Here is a 13,177-nt window from a genome sequence, read left to right on the forward strand (position 1 = left end):
AATCCTCTGAAAGCCACAATTTGTATGGAAGCATACAGTGCATAAATCCAGACAAACCATTTCAGTGTTCTGGGACATACTACTGACAACAGTTTTATAGCATCCACCTGACCTGCGTACCCTGTACTGTGCTAGTTTCTTGAAGCTGATGTTTTGATACATTGTATCGTGGCCATTCAAGGTTATTTCACACTTCCTCTTCCATAAACGGGGAGATGTCTCTTATGAAATACACACCACCCTTTCTACCTGGATTCCTTCATAAGGTACTGAAATAAACTCTGGTTTGAGAGTTGTTCCCAACAGACAGCCCCCGAGATGGCCTGGGTAGGCTGCAGAGGAGCTGGGAAAGGAGGATGGTTTTTTTTGATATCATCTGAGAAAATGCAACAAGGCATGATATGGTATTCATATGAACTGTTTATCCTTTTCCTCAGTAATCCAACAAACAACTCAAAGTAGTTCAGTCCTTAATTTTACTTTAGAAAGTGTCATACTGTAACAGTTAATAGAAGCTTGCTGACCTATGGCCCAAAAATAAAATAGAAATCTTAGGATTTGTACTTTTTGTACTTAACCTGGAATGTTTTTTTGTAATGTTTTTTGGATGTCTTATGGAACTACAGTGCAAGAAAAGAACATTCAGTGTATACTCTATGTGTCTACTAATAGCCAAGGGCTACACAATTGCTAGCTTGCACAGATGTAGATACATCCCATTAGTATGTTCTCATTTCCTGCAAGCAAAATAAATGGTAAGATTGGATGTGACATGAACTTAATTGAGTACTAGAGTATTCTATCTAGTGAGTATAACTTGTTCCATTGCTTGTTGTTTGTTATTTCTTATTCCTTCTCTCTTTTGCATAGTATAATAAGTTGACAAGCTACCCTGTTTTCATGAGATAATTTATCAGCGTATTTCAGAAAACGCCTTGCAGGTTTTGTGTTCTTTATTTAAAGGCAAGAGCATATTTTAGTCAAAAGACAGAAAACCAGATACCATTTACCACCTCACAGGTTCCTCTGCCCATCAGGTCATTTTTATTTTTGCTGACAACAAATGATAGTCACCTGAAGTAGTGTGCAGTAGTACTGTCGTGAAGGTGGGGCCTCCTGCTCACACATAAAACAAGCTCATCATATTTTTAATGTACGATGCAAACAAAAGTAACATGTAAAGTATGAGCTATATCCCACTGCCCTTCCAACAGCATATTGCTTTCATACAATGCAAACAAAAGTAACATGTAAAGTATGAGCTATATCCCACTGTCCTTCCAACAGCATATTGTTTTCAACCCTGGACAGCCCTCATTGGAACCTTCCTCCAGGCAAGAGTCTGCACAAATGGGCCTCACAGCCCCAAATCATCTGTGCAAACCTGAGTTCCCAACTGTAATTTTCCCACAAAAACTCCACTCTTTTAATTCTAGCAAATAGCACACAAGTTATGGAGCACAAAACCCAGCCATTTCTTCCCCTTTATGCATTTCTAGAAACATCCCTCAAATGTAAAGTTTCCAGCACTGTGCAAAACCAACACAGCATAAACAATCATGACTTTTAGAAAGTTAGGCCTAGCCCTGTTTTCACTCTTTCTTCTAGTTAGCAACATTTCTATAAATTTGTTTCAAGTGTAGTTCAAATCCATCTGAAATTGCCGGAAGAGCCACAAATAACGGGAATCCATCTGGAAAGAATGGCAAGGGGCTAGTATTTGACAACTTCCAGATAAATAGTCCTGCTTTGCTTTATTATTTCTGTAATTTCTTGTCATTTTATTGTAATAATCTCTGATAAAAATACCTTCCCAAATCTATTTTGGGAAACTTTAAGTAGAAAGTCTTCTTTCTTAAAGAAGAAATCCAACTTTTTTCTAATTAATTTTCTACTTAAAGTAGCAATCCTTATCTTTATTTTTAAGCCCTTGAAGAGACAGAACGGACTCTGAATTATGCTTCAGTGTTCATATTTCAGGTGGTTCTTGCAAGTTTATTCTTTTCAGTTAGAATTATTCAAGAGTCTGTAACTTCATTAAATTCGTGTTTCTTATTTCTGTCTTTCTACAGTTCAACTGCCTGTCTTTGAAAATAAAGTTTATGTAGATAAATCTTTCTGAAGCACTCTTCACATGCACACACCTGTTGCTAAGGACAAGACCTTGCAAAATGTTTTCATATGGAATACAAGATTTATAAGCAGGGATAATAGCTGTCACCAAAGTAACAAGGTTATTTAGAAAAATTCCTTCCTGCAGTGCCACACCAGCTTTGCACTGAAATAGAAGTTAACCACCAGAGCAAAGAAATGAGAAGATGGTTTAGGTGCCAAATAGGTGCCAAAGGTACCTAACTGTCCATATATAAGGAGAAAGCATGCCTGACCTTGAAGTGTTCATTACACAGCATTAGTACACTTCCCACTTCATGAGTATTTGACTCAGTGTCTTACAACATTTTCTATTTAAGAACCTCACAATGTTTATAAGTATACTGCCGATATTTTTAATTTTGGGGGTATTGCTAGAGTCAGGAAACTTTGACTCTGTTGGTAGTCCTGTGTTACCAATGATATTTCTGCACATGATAGCTAAAAGTTGAAGAGTGTGGTCACATAAATCAGTGCAGCCAAATAAGGACTTAAGTTTGATTTTTTCAGCTTCTAAATCATTCTTTTCACAACACCAATTTTATTTCCTACAAAACTGCTAGACACAGGATATGGAGTAAAGGAGGACAACTTGTCAATGACCAGTTTCTCTCCAGTCAAGTTCAGAGATAACCGGCCAAAGGCCAGTTCAAAATGGAGGCCTTGCATTAGAAACTCTGAAACCTCTCCACTCTATACACATGGGCTCACTACGTAGGACAGTGACCCATGCCTTTCAAGAAAAGTAAAGTTTTCCTCACCACAATTGCTGCTAAAATGCCAGGATCTGAGCTTAATTTCAGTTGTGGCAAAAACTGCAGACAGAATGCTGGATACTGCTGAAGTCTTGTATTCCGGTTGTCACTCCTACAACTGCAACTGAAAGTAGAAGTGCTTGCTGACCTCTCACTGCAAGTCATGGTTTGCATCTGTCTGTGCGCCAATGTGTATCTCATAGGCAGAAACAGGATGCTTTTCATACTGGTGCTTGGCCCTTTTTTGATTTGGTTGTATTGCCATTCACTTTTAGTTGAGGTGCTGAGCACAAGCTACAGATCTTTAGTCATTGATCTACTTCTGAAGAAGTCTTGACTTAGGGACTTGCTTGGAAGTATCATTTGGCAGTTTTGCCTGGTGTTACCAGAGACTCTTGGCACAGCTGTCTGCTTTCTCTGATCCCTGAAATATTCAAACTGTTGTAACTAGCCTCTTGTGTCCTGCTTATATTTTTCTACCATACAGCTCTGAAGATTGTTTCAGCAGCCAGACTGGACACAAGATTTTCAAAACCCAGGATCATATCGATGTAACTTTGTTTAATTTCTTTTTCTGCAGATAAATTAGTAACCAATAATAAATGAATATTTCTCCTAGATCTAGTATCTCCTGTTCAGCTTGTAGCATTCAACTTCCATTTCTGTCAACCAACGTTTAAATCAGCATCACCCAGCCTTTCCAAGATCTCTGAGAATGGTCTACTTTTGTCATCCCTGAATGGGAACACCGCTGGTGTACCCTCAGCGTTCATGAAAATGTACTGTATCTTTCTGTGCAATATTTCAAGGCCAGGTAAAGCAAAGCTTTCCAAACAGTGTGTCAAAAGGGCACAGGTATGAAATACTCTTTTTTTGTCTTTCTGACAGTACCCAAACAAAACATCCATTGTAAGAAGTTAGTGTTGGCTATAATTTTTCCTAAAATTTCTTTCCCAGTAAAAATGCCAAGGCAAATTTTTAGGATAATAAAATTTTGATGGTGTTTTGCCGTCCATCCACATTATAATTTCCCAGCATATGTCCCCAAAATCAAATAGGATCAAACACCTGCATTTCCTGTTTGGATTTATTCTACAGCTGTTTTACACAGGTGCTTCCACTTGCTAGTCTGCCATTGAGAACTTTTCAGTTACTGACAGTGTTGTTAGCAGTTCTCATTAAACTTAATTGTTATTGCAACTGCCTTTTCAATATTTTCTGCTGCTATGTCTTTTTCTGTGCAGGTTGCATTCACTTTGTTACATTCTGACATTTTATACAGACAGTTCTCTCTTTGCAGTTAGAGTTACACAAGTACTAAAAAGATGCCATGTCTTAAATTGTCGATCCTTACTTCTGTCTCTCTGGTTTGTGTTCCTTTCACGAAAATTAAGTTTATGTAGTGGTTATGAGAGTGAGATTAACCTACAATTATTAAGTCTTGCTGAAGGACCCTCTTGCTAAAGGGAACACCTGTGCAAAATGTTTTGGTTCATATGCAAGACTTACAAGTTGTTATCAGAGTAACTAGAGTATCTAGAAACATAGATAAGCATCATATTCCAAATTTAAATGCAAAGTAAGAAGAGTTGGTAAGGATATAAGTAAATACATATTATCTGGACAATTCAAGATATATAAAATATTTATATGAAAATGTATATATATTAGTTATAACATCATAAGTAGGTTATTTCCAGAGGGAAAGAGAATGACAGATACTGGAGAACTGTGAAAGGGGAGACAGAGGAATGAGAGTTTCAACATATCATGAATAGTGCATTGTCTAAACCATGACACACACACACAGATGATGATCAGGAAATTATAATGCAACACAAAACCAAAACATAAATTGTTTACCAATTTTGGTATCCAGTGCCATTATTAATTTTAGTGGGTGGTAACGTGTTTTATCAAAATCCTTAGGCTCAGTCCTGTTGACAAAATACATAGAAGATGATGCAGTCATGTACCTTTGTTGGGAGCAGAAACAAGCATCATGAGGGCAAGAGTCCTTCATTTCTTCATTTTCATTCACATGATGTTAAAGCTGAAATTACTGACAGAAAAAAATAACCTGAAAAAAGAAGTGGTTTAAGAGTGTGAAGTGTTTTTTTCTGTTAGAGAGGTTTGAAATACTGTGCTGATGAGCCTCACACCACAGTTCTGAGGTAACTTGTAGCCAGATAAATGGCAGAACCTTGCCAATTTGAGAAAACAAGAAGGTTCAAAGCCTAATGAATAGTATGGGAGCAGGAAGGGAGGAAATAATATGTGAAAAAAAAAAAATCACTTGCATGACCGAGGAAGGGGAATCACTGACATCTTAGTACTGTGTTCAGTAATTGGTCTCTTTCATTTTCAAAGGAAATGTGTACTCCACTAAGAACTATTCTTGCTTCCAGAAGCAGCTGAGCAGATGCAGGGGGACATCACCAAGGTTTTAATTGCTTCCAGTAAACAAAGGCCAACACTCATCCTTCTGTTACTGTCTTCCGCCTCTCAGAAACCTCTAGTTAAAGAGCCGTTTCCACTATGTTGTCTCTGTTGTTAAGCTTCCAAATAAGATAGTGTGTATATCAGTGGAAGGCTCTATAAATAGAAGACAGAATTACAACAGTAGGAGAAACTAAAGTGGAAGGAAGCCTTTTAGAATTTTTATGTTGACAACTTGGGTTTCCAGGAAAGTACATAATAAATGGAGCATTTGCACTGCATAACACCCCAACTAACTGGGGTTTTTAAATCAAACTGTTGTTAAATAAAAATTTTGCAATGTGCCACTGTAATGTCTCATGTATTTGCTTTCATTCATTCGCCTGTTTATGAAAGCAGTTACAATTATCCCCAAGGCAAAATGCATGTGATTCACCTCCAAGACCTCCACATTTTGGAGTTACCAATGGCTCAAAATGAGACATTAAACAAGTTCTTCCATGTAAACAGTTACCTCTGGTTAGCCAGCCAGCTGCTTGGTGCTAACTTGCTCACATTTTGTTGATTTACACCGCAGCATCTCAGTACTCTGCAGCCTGCCTCTTCTCAGTAACTCTGCATCTGCATGTGCCTGGGTGTCCTTACCCCTGCGACTCTCTTGCCCAAGGTCATTGTGTGGCCTTGGCTGCAGGAGATGAATTTGAATTTGAATGACCGCATTGCCTTCAGGATGGCCTGAACTGCACTGGAGGAAAATTTGTTCCATGTGAAGGGACACCTTTACTGCCTTCTGCCATCAGGCGTTGCCAGGACTTTTTCATTATTACAGACAGCAACTCATCTTGAAGTGCCATGTGAAGCTCAACAGGTCAATAACCATAATCTCTCACAAGCAAAATAGCATTTTAGGTGTCCACAGCCATTCCGCAAACTGGTTTCATTCAAACAGCACATGGAGTTATTCACAAGGCCATCCAAGCCTTTGAGTTCTACGGATACCCAAACTGCAGTGAAGTCAGTGATTTTTGGTATCCGTTTGCCCAGTGCCTGTCTCTGGGCAGCTGTGACAACAAAGGCTACTTCTCCACTGCCATGCTTGCTTTAACACATGATCGATTTATCATTATTGATCTTAGCAAACTTCATGAGAAGGATACTTGATGCTCTTGTACCCTGCAGCTGTAGTCTCAGACTTGGTGAAGATGCTAGTTTCTTCCTTAAAAACAGAAACACAGCCATTCTTTTGTTTTTCATGTCTGTTTGCACTGTGAAAATTGACATTTACCCCCATACTGGTGTCCAGGATGGTACCTGTGTCTGTGACGCTATTTCTTCTCACAAATGGAGGTTCAAACATGCTGTGCATTCAGATCCAGAAGTGGGCTGAAGGAGAATGTGCTTAAATAGCAATGCCTTTTTCATTGGGTGAATGTAAGGGCTTCTCTAAAGGGATAGTTCCCTTCAAAATTTCTGTATCATCTTTCCCATTATTTAGAAGATGGGCTGAGGGGTGCCCTTCTGCACCCTTAATGATCGTCTGTTTCACTCACTTCCCATATGTGTCATTCTGCCTATAAATAAGCATGGTTATTCTGAATCTCTTCTCTGACTCTCTGTGCTCTTCTTAGCCTTCACGTATACTGCTGTGTGCCCATGATGATGACCTCCTTCAGGAAACCCAAGAAATCTTGACTATGGTTGGGAGGATGAAAAGGTGAGGAGCGCAGCTCAGCAGAGGGAGAGGGCAAAGGAAGATTCCTTGCCTTAGAAGCTGACAACCTCCACTCTGTGGGTGGGAAGTTTTACAAGGATTAAGAAAAGTCTGATTTGGCCATGAAAGATTGAAAGGTGCTTTCCTCTTTCTATAAATGAGAGCTTCAGAACCATCCCTCTCACACCTCTTTTTAGCTCTGGTTGAAACTATTCAGTGATGTCTGCCAAATTCCTGCCTCACTGTCCCTCAGCACCTCATAGCCCATGCCCCCTTCACCAGGGAGTCCTTGCAGCTAGACCTTTTCTGTCCTAGAAAATATCTGCTTTCCACGTGCTAAGCATTTAAAAGCCAAGCTCTCTACATGGCTATCACCTATGGGTGGATTTAACTGAATTGCTTTTTTTCAAACCAAACTAAGCACAGTACAGCAGCTGACAGCCAGTCTGAAGTTCAGAGGTCACAGAAAAACTCCTTTAATACCCTCATTAGCAGTGCTAGGAGGAGTGAGGGTGTTCTCTCCTCGAAACTCGCACTCATATTGTGCTGTATTCTCTATGGTGATGACATTTGAAATATGCACAGTATATAATAAAGAAGACCTGAAAATTTGATGAGGTAGAAGGCAGACCTCAAGGGCTACCTGATAATGTGGTAGAGTCTGTGGTCATAGAAGAGGCTTAAGATAGGAGAAACCAAATGAAAATGTTCGGAGACACATTAGTAACTGAGATGCAGATAATTTCTTTCTGCAGTTCCCATTGACATTGATCATTATAATCAACTGTCTTTATACATCTCCTTTGTGTACTGCAACAATGGAATTCAAGTAGCACAAGCATCGTAAGAGGAGTGGATCCAAGGATCTAATTCAAAGTGAGAACAGCCAAGAAAGGGGGTTTCCTGCTAACAGCAAAATTCATCTTTTTCAGAATTGGGTTTCAGTTTGAATCAGATGAAATCCTTTTTTCTTCCCAGTCCTTTAGTCAACAGGAAGCTGCTCAGATGTGGGAACAGCTAAGCTGCCTCTGCCCTAATACCAACAGCAAAGCCAGGTATCATTGTCACTGAAGGCAGGGGCTTCCCAGACTCCCTGACTCCCTGGCCAGTGTCCCAGGGCGGCTGTGGGCAGACATCTGCGGTGAGGGAGATGGGGTTACCTCAGGACTCTGGATATTCAGCAAAAGTTCACTGACTGCAAGAAATTCTAGTCTCTAAAATGTGAAATCTATCAAATATGGTCCTTAAGAAAACTTAAAAATAGTCTCTTCATCTGGAAGCTATGTCTAAAGCACTGGGTTTCACAACATGAAGGAGAAAGATGGTGGTTACAGGACCACATGTTGTGCAGTCGCATTAGCACTAACAACAGTGGGAACTGAAGTTTCATTTTAGGGAACTCCCATAACGTAGCTGAGTATTGGGAACCTTTTGCTGGTCTCTCTTCAAGTGTGATGTCTAAAGAGAGTGGCTGAGCTTCAGCTGGCTGCACTCCAAAACCACTGTCCCCCATACCTCCCAGAGATGTCTTGCTGCTTCTTTTGCCCTCTTACAAACACAAATATCTTCTCTGTGGTTAACAGTTAACTATGTTAACTATACTGTTAATTATGGCAAGATGCTCCTTTTGTACAGTGTGTGTATAGTACTGTCCTGGGTTCAGCAGTAGCAGTCATTTTTCTCCTTCTTGGTAGCTGGTGCAGTGCTGTGTTTTGACTTTTGGCTCGGGAACAGAGCTGATAACAATGATGTTTTGGTTTGGCCAAGGACTTTGTGAGCCTCATGCTCTGCCAGGGAGGAGGGGAAGATGGGAGGAAGCAGAGACAGGACACCTGACCCAAACTGACCAAAGAGGTATTCCATACCACAGCACGTCATGCCCAGGATGTAACTGGGAGTTAGCCGGAAGGGCTGGGGTACTGCAGGGTTGGAGGAGGTATGGGTCGGTGCTTGGTCGGGCTGAGGGGGGGCAAGTTATCGGTCGGCTGGTGGTGAGGTGTTGTATTCTCTTCCCTTGTTATTTCCTTTATCATTGTTATTGGTGGTAGCAGTAGTGGTTTGTGTTATACCTTAGTTACTAAACTGTTCTTATCTCAACCCGTGGGAGTTGCATTCTTTTCGATTCTCCTCTCCGTCCCTCCGAGAGCAGGGGGAGGGAAAGAAGGGGGGGAGTGAGTGACCGAGTTACCTGACTGGGTTTAAACCACGACAAGTACTCAGCACAAGAGGGCTTTCCAGGACTCAGATGACACAAGAAAATACAAATAATACCTCTCCCCTTAAAACAATTATCAAAATATATAATTCTTTACCATGTGGTTATTCAGCTATATTATTTTTTGAGATGTAAAATTTTGTTTAAATACCAGTCCAGAGTCCAGCTGCCTGTGGCAAGAATATCACCATATTAGTATGAGAATGAGATCCTGCAGATTGCTGACTTCTCCTAACACAGAAATGAAAACAGGGAAAATTGAAGGTACTCATTGTCTTGGTAGAGGTACTCAGAAATATTGCAATATGACACTCCTTTGGATTTTCCAGTGGGCTCTGGAAAGGGACTGATGGGCAATTATATAAATCATGCCTGAACCTTAGGCTGCAGCACATTCATCCTGGATTGTTTCAACTTGCATCTGCCATATTGTGCAAAAGTTGTTTGGTGCTATGTCTCTTAAAGACATCGTATAATCCCCTGCTAGGCAGACCTTCTCTGGCCTGCTGTCAGCCGGTAGAACAAAAATACTAGTTACTGCATGATTGGAGCACAAATCAGTTTGGAACACGTTCACATTTTGTTCTTATCTTTCTGGAGGTACAATGACCACTGAGAATAAACTCCCAGCCTTTAAATGGTCTTCTGACTATCAGGCAAACAACTGTCCCCTGTGGGTTTGACAGGGCAAGACTTTCTGCACAGAGCCAGAAGGTGACTGAAGATTGTAGAGTTTTCATGCCTGTCTGTCACAGTGTGGTTATAGTGAGAAAACAGATCATATGAAAAATGACACGTTCTCCCTCCACACATGTGCTCCTTGTGTGTCTGAGTCAGGACTGCTGATGTTATGGAAATCCCACTCCCTGTTTTATTAAAAAAATAAGCCTGAAAGGCCAGTCAGAGAGTGCACAAAAATCTTAACTTGAGCATTCAAATTTAGAGAATGGAGGCAACACCTTGTACATAAATCAACAGTCTTATCCGGAAGCTGTAGAATAGCAGAGCATGCTGTGAAAAAGGCAGGCTACTTCTTGTTGCTTAATTTGATCATCCAAGATAGAGAAAATTGATTTTAATCTGCTATACCAAAAACTAAATAGAAAATCAGAGTTTTGTTTTTACACTGCAGGAGCATTTATAAAGATAAGTGGTATATCAAACTGGGTGGACAGGAGATGAATGTCCTTTCCCTCAGTACAAGAATGGAGGATTGTTGGATGAAACTAGTAACAGACAGAAGGTTCAGAATAAATAAATGGAAGTGGTCCCTCACACCATGTCTAGCTAAATTGTAGGAATCATTGTTACCCTGCTGTTGCACATGCTTAAGTTTATACCAGCATGAATTCATTGAATCATAGAACCATAGAATAGTTAGGGCCGGAAAGGACCTTAAAAGCAGCTAGTTCCAACCCCCCTGCCGTGGGCAGGGACACCTCACACTAAACCATCTCACCCAAGGCTCTGTCCAACCTGGCCTTGAACACCACCAGGGATGGAGCATTCACAAATTCCTTGGGCAACACATTCTAGTGCCTCACCACCCTTACAGTAAAGAATTTCTTCCTTATATCCAATCTAAACTTCCCTTGTTTTAACCCATTACCCCCTGTCCTGTCACTACAGTCCCTAATGAAGAGTCCCTCCCCAGCATCCTTATAGGCCCCCTTCAGACACTGGGAGGCTGCTATGAGGTCTCCATGCAGCCTTCTCTTCTCCAGGCTGAACAGCCCCAACTTCCTCAGCCTGTCTTCATACAGGAGGTGCTCCAGTCCCCTGATCATCCTCATGGCCCTCCTCTGGACTTCTTCCAACAGTTCCATGTCCTTTTTATGTTGAGGACACCAGAACTGCACACAATACTCCAGGTGAGGTCTCACAAGAGCAGAGTAGAGGGGCAGGATCACCTCCTTCAACCTGCTGGTCACGCTCCTTTTGATGCAGCCCAGGATACAGTTGGCTTTCTGGGGTGCAAGCGCACACTGAAGCCGGCTCATGTTCATTTTCTCATCGACCAACACCCTCAAGTCCTTCTCCACAGGGTTGCTCTGAATCTCTTCTCTTCCCAACCTGTAGCTGTGCCTGGGATTGCTCCGACCCAGGTGTAGGACCTTGCACTTGTCATGGTTAAACCTCATGAGGTTGGCATCATCCCACCTCACAAGTGTGTCAAGGTCCCTCTGGATGGCATTCCTTCCCTCCAGCGTATCAACCGAACCACACAGCTTGGTGTCATCGGCAAACTTGCTGAGGGCGCACTCAATCCCACTGTCCATGTCAGCAACAAAGATGTTGAACAAGACCGGTCCCAACAGCGATCCCTGAGGGACACCACTCGTTACTGGTCTCCAGCTGGACACTGAGCCATTGAAGACAACTCTTTGCGTGCGGCCATCCAGCCAGTTCTTTATCCACCGAGTGGTCCATCCATCAAATTGATGTTTCTCCAATTTAGAGACAAGGATGTCGTGTGGGACAGTGTCGAACGCTTTGCACAAGTCCAGGTAGATGACCTCAACTGCTCTACCCCTGTCCATCAGTTCTGTAGCCCCATCATAGAAGGCCACCAAATTGGTCAGGCAGGATTTCCCCTCAGCGAAGCCATGCTGGCTGTCACCAAGCACCTTGTTGTTTTTCATGTTCCTTAGCATGCCTTCCAGGAGAATCTGCTCCAAGATTTTTGCCAGGCACATAGGTGAGACTGACTGGTCTGTAATTCCCTGGGTCATCCACTTTCCCCTTCTTGACAATGGGGGTTATATTTCCCTTTTTCCAGTCATTGGGAACTTCACCTGACTGCCATGATTTCTCAAATATGATGGCCAGGGGCTTAGCAACTTCATTTCCCAGCCCCTTCAGGACCCGTGGATGGATTTCATCAGGTCCCATGGACTTGTGCACATTTAGGTTTTTAAGATGGTCTGGAACCAGATCCTCTCCTACAGTGGGCGCAAGGTCTTCATTCTCACAGTCCCTACATCTGCCTTCCAAGACTTGAGTGGTGCAGTCAGAACCTTTGCCAGTGAAGGCGGAGACAAAGAAGTCATTCAGAACCTCAGCCTTCTCCAAATCCAGGGTAGCCAGTTCTCCTGAGAGCTTCCAGAGAGCGCCCACGTTTTCCTTAGGCTATGTACCTGTAGAATCCCTTCCTGTTATCTTTCACATCCCTAGCCAAGTGTAAGTCTAACTGGGCCTTAGCTTCCCTAACCTGGCCCTTAGCTTCCCAGACAACATCCATGTATTCTTCCCATGCCACCTGTCCTTGCTTCCACCTTTTATAAGCCTCTTTTTTTCCCCTCGAATTTTCCTCAGCAGCTCCTTATCCACCCAAGGAGGTCTCCTGGCCCTCCTGCTGCACTTCCTTCTGGTTGGGATGCAACACTCCTGAGCTTGTAGCAGGTGATCTTTGAATATCAACCAACAGTCTTGGGCCCCCCTGCCCTCTAGGGCTATATCCCATGGAACCTTACTAAGCAGGTTCCTGAAGGGGCCAAAGTCTGCTCTCTTGAAGTCCAGGGCAGTGAGCTTGCTGCACGCTCTTCTCACTGTCCTGAGGATCTCAGATTTGACCATCTCATAATCGCTGCAACCAAGGCTGCCCTGGAGCATCACATTTCCAACGAGCCCTTCCCTGCTGGTGAGCATGAGGTCAAGCACGGCACCTCTCCTTGTCAGCTACTCTGTTACTTGCAGAAGGAAGTTGTCTTCTACCCAATCGAGGAACCTCCTGGATTGCTTGTGCTGGGCCACACCTTCCCTCCAACAGATATCAGGGTGGTTGAAGTCCCCCATGAGGACAAGGGACAATTCAAAAGGCCACTGGACATATTTGTGGAAGGAAGTATATCTGAGGATATTAAGTACTATCCCCAGCTCAGGAATTCATTGCACTTCAAATGGCAG

This window comes from Pezoporus occidentalis, unplaced genomic scaffold (assembly GCF_034315485.1).
Source record: "Pezoporus occidentalis ecotype Australia unplaced genomic scaffold, CSIRO_AGI_Poc_V1 ctg52, whole genome shotgun sequence".
In the NCBI taxonomy this organism is placed as follows: domain Eukaryota; kingdom Metazoa; phylum Chordata; class Aves; order Psittaciformes; family Psittacidae; genus Pezoporus; species Pezoporus occidentalis.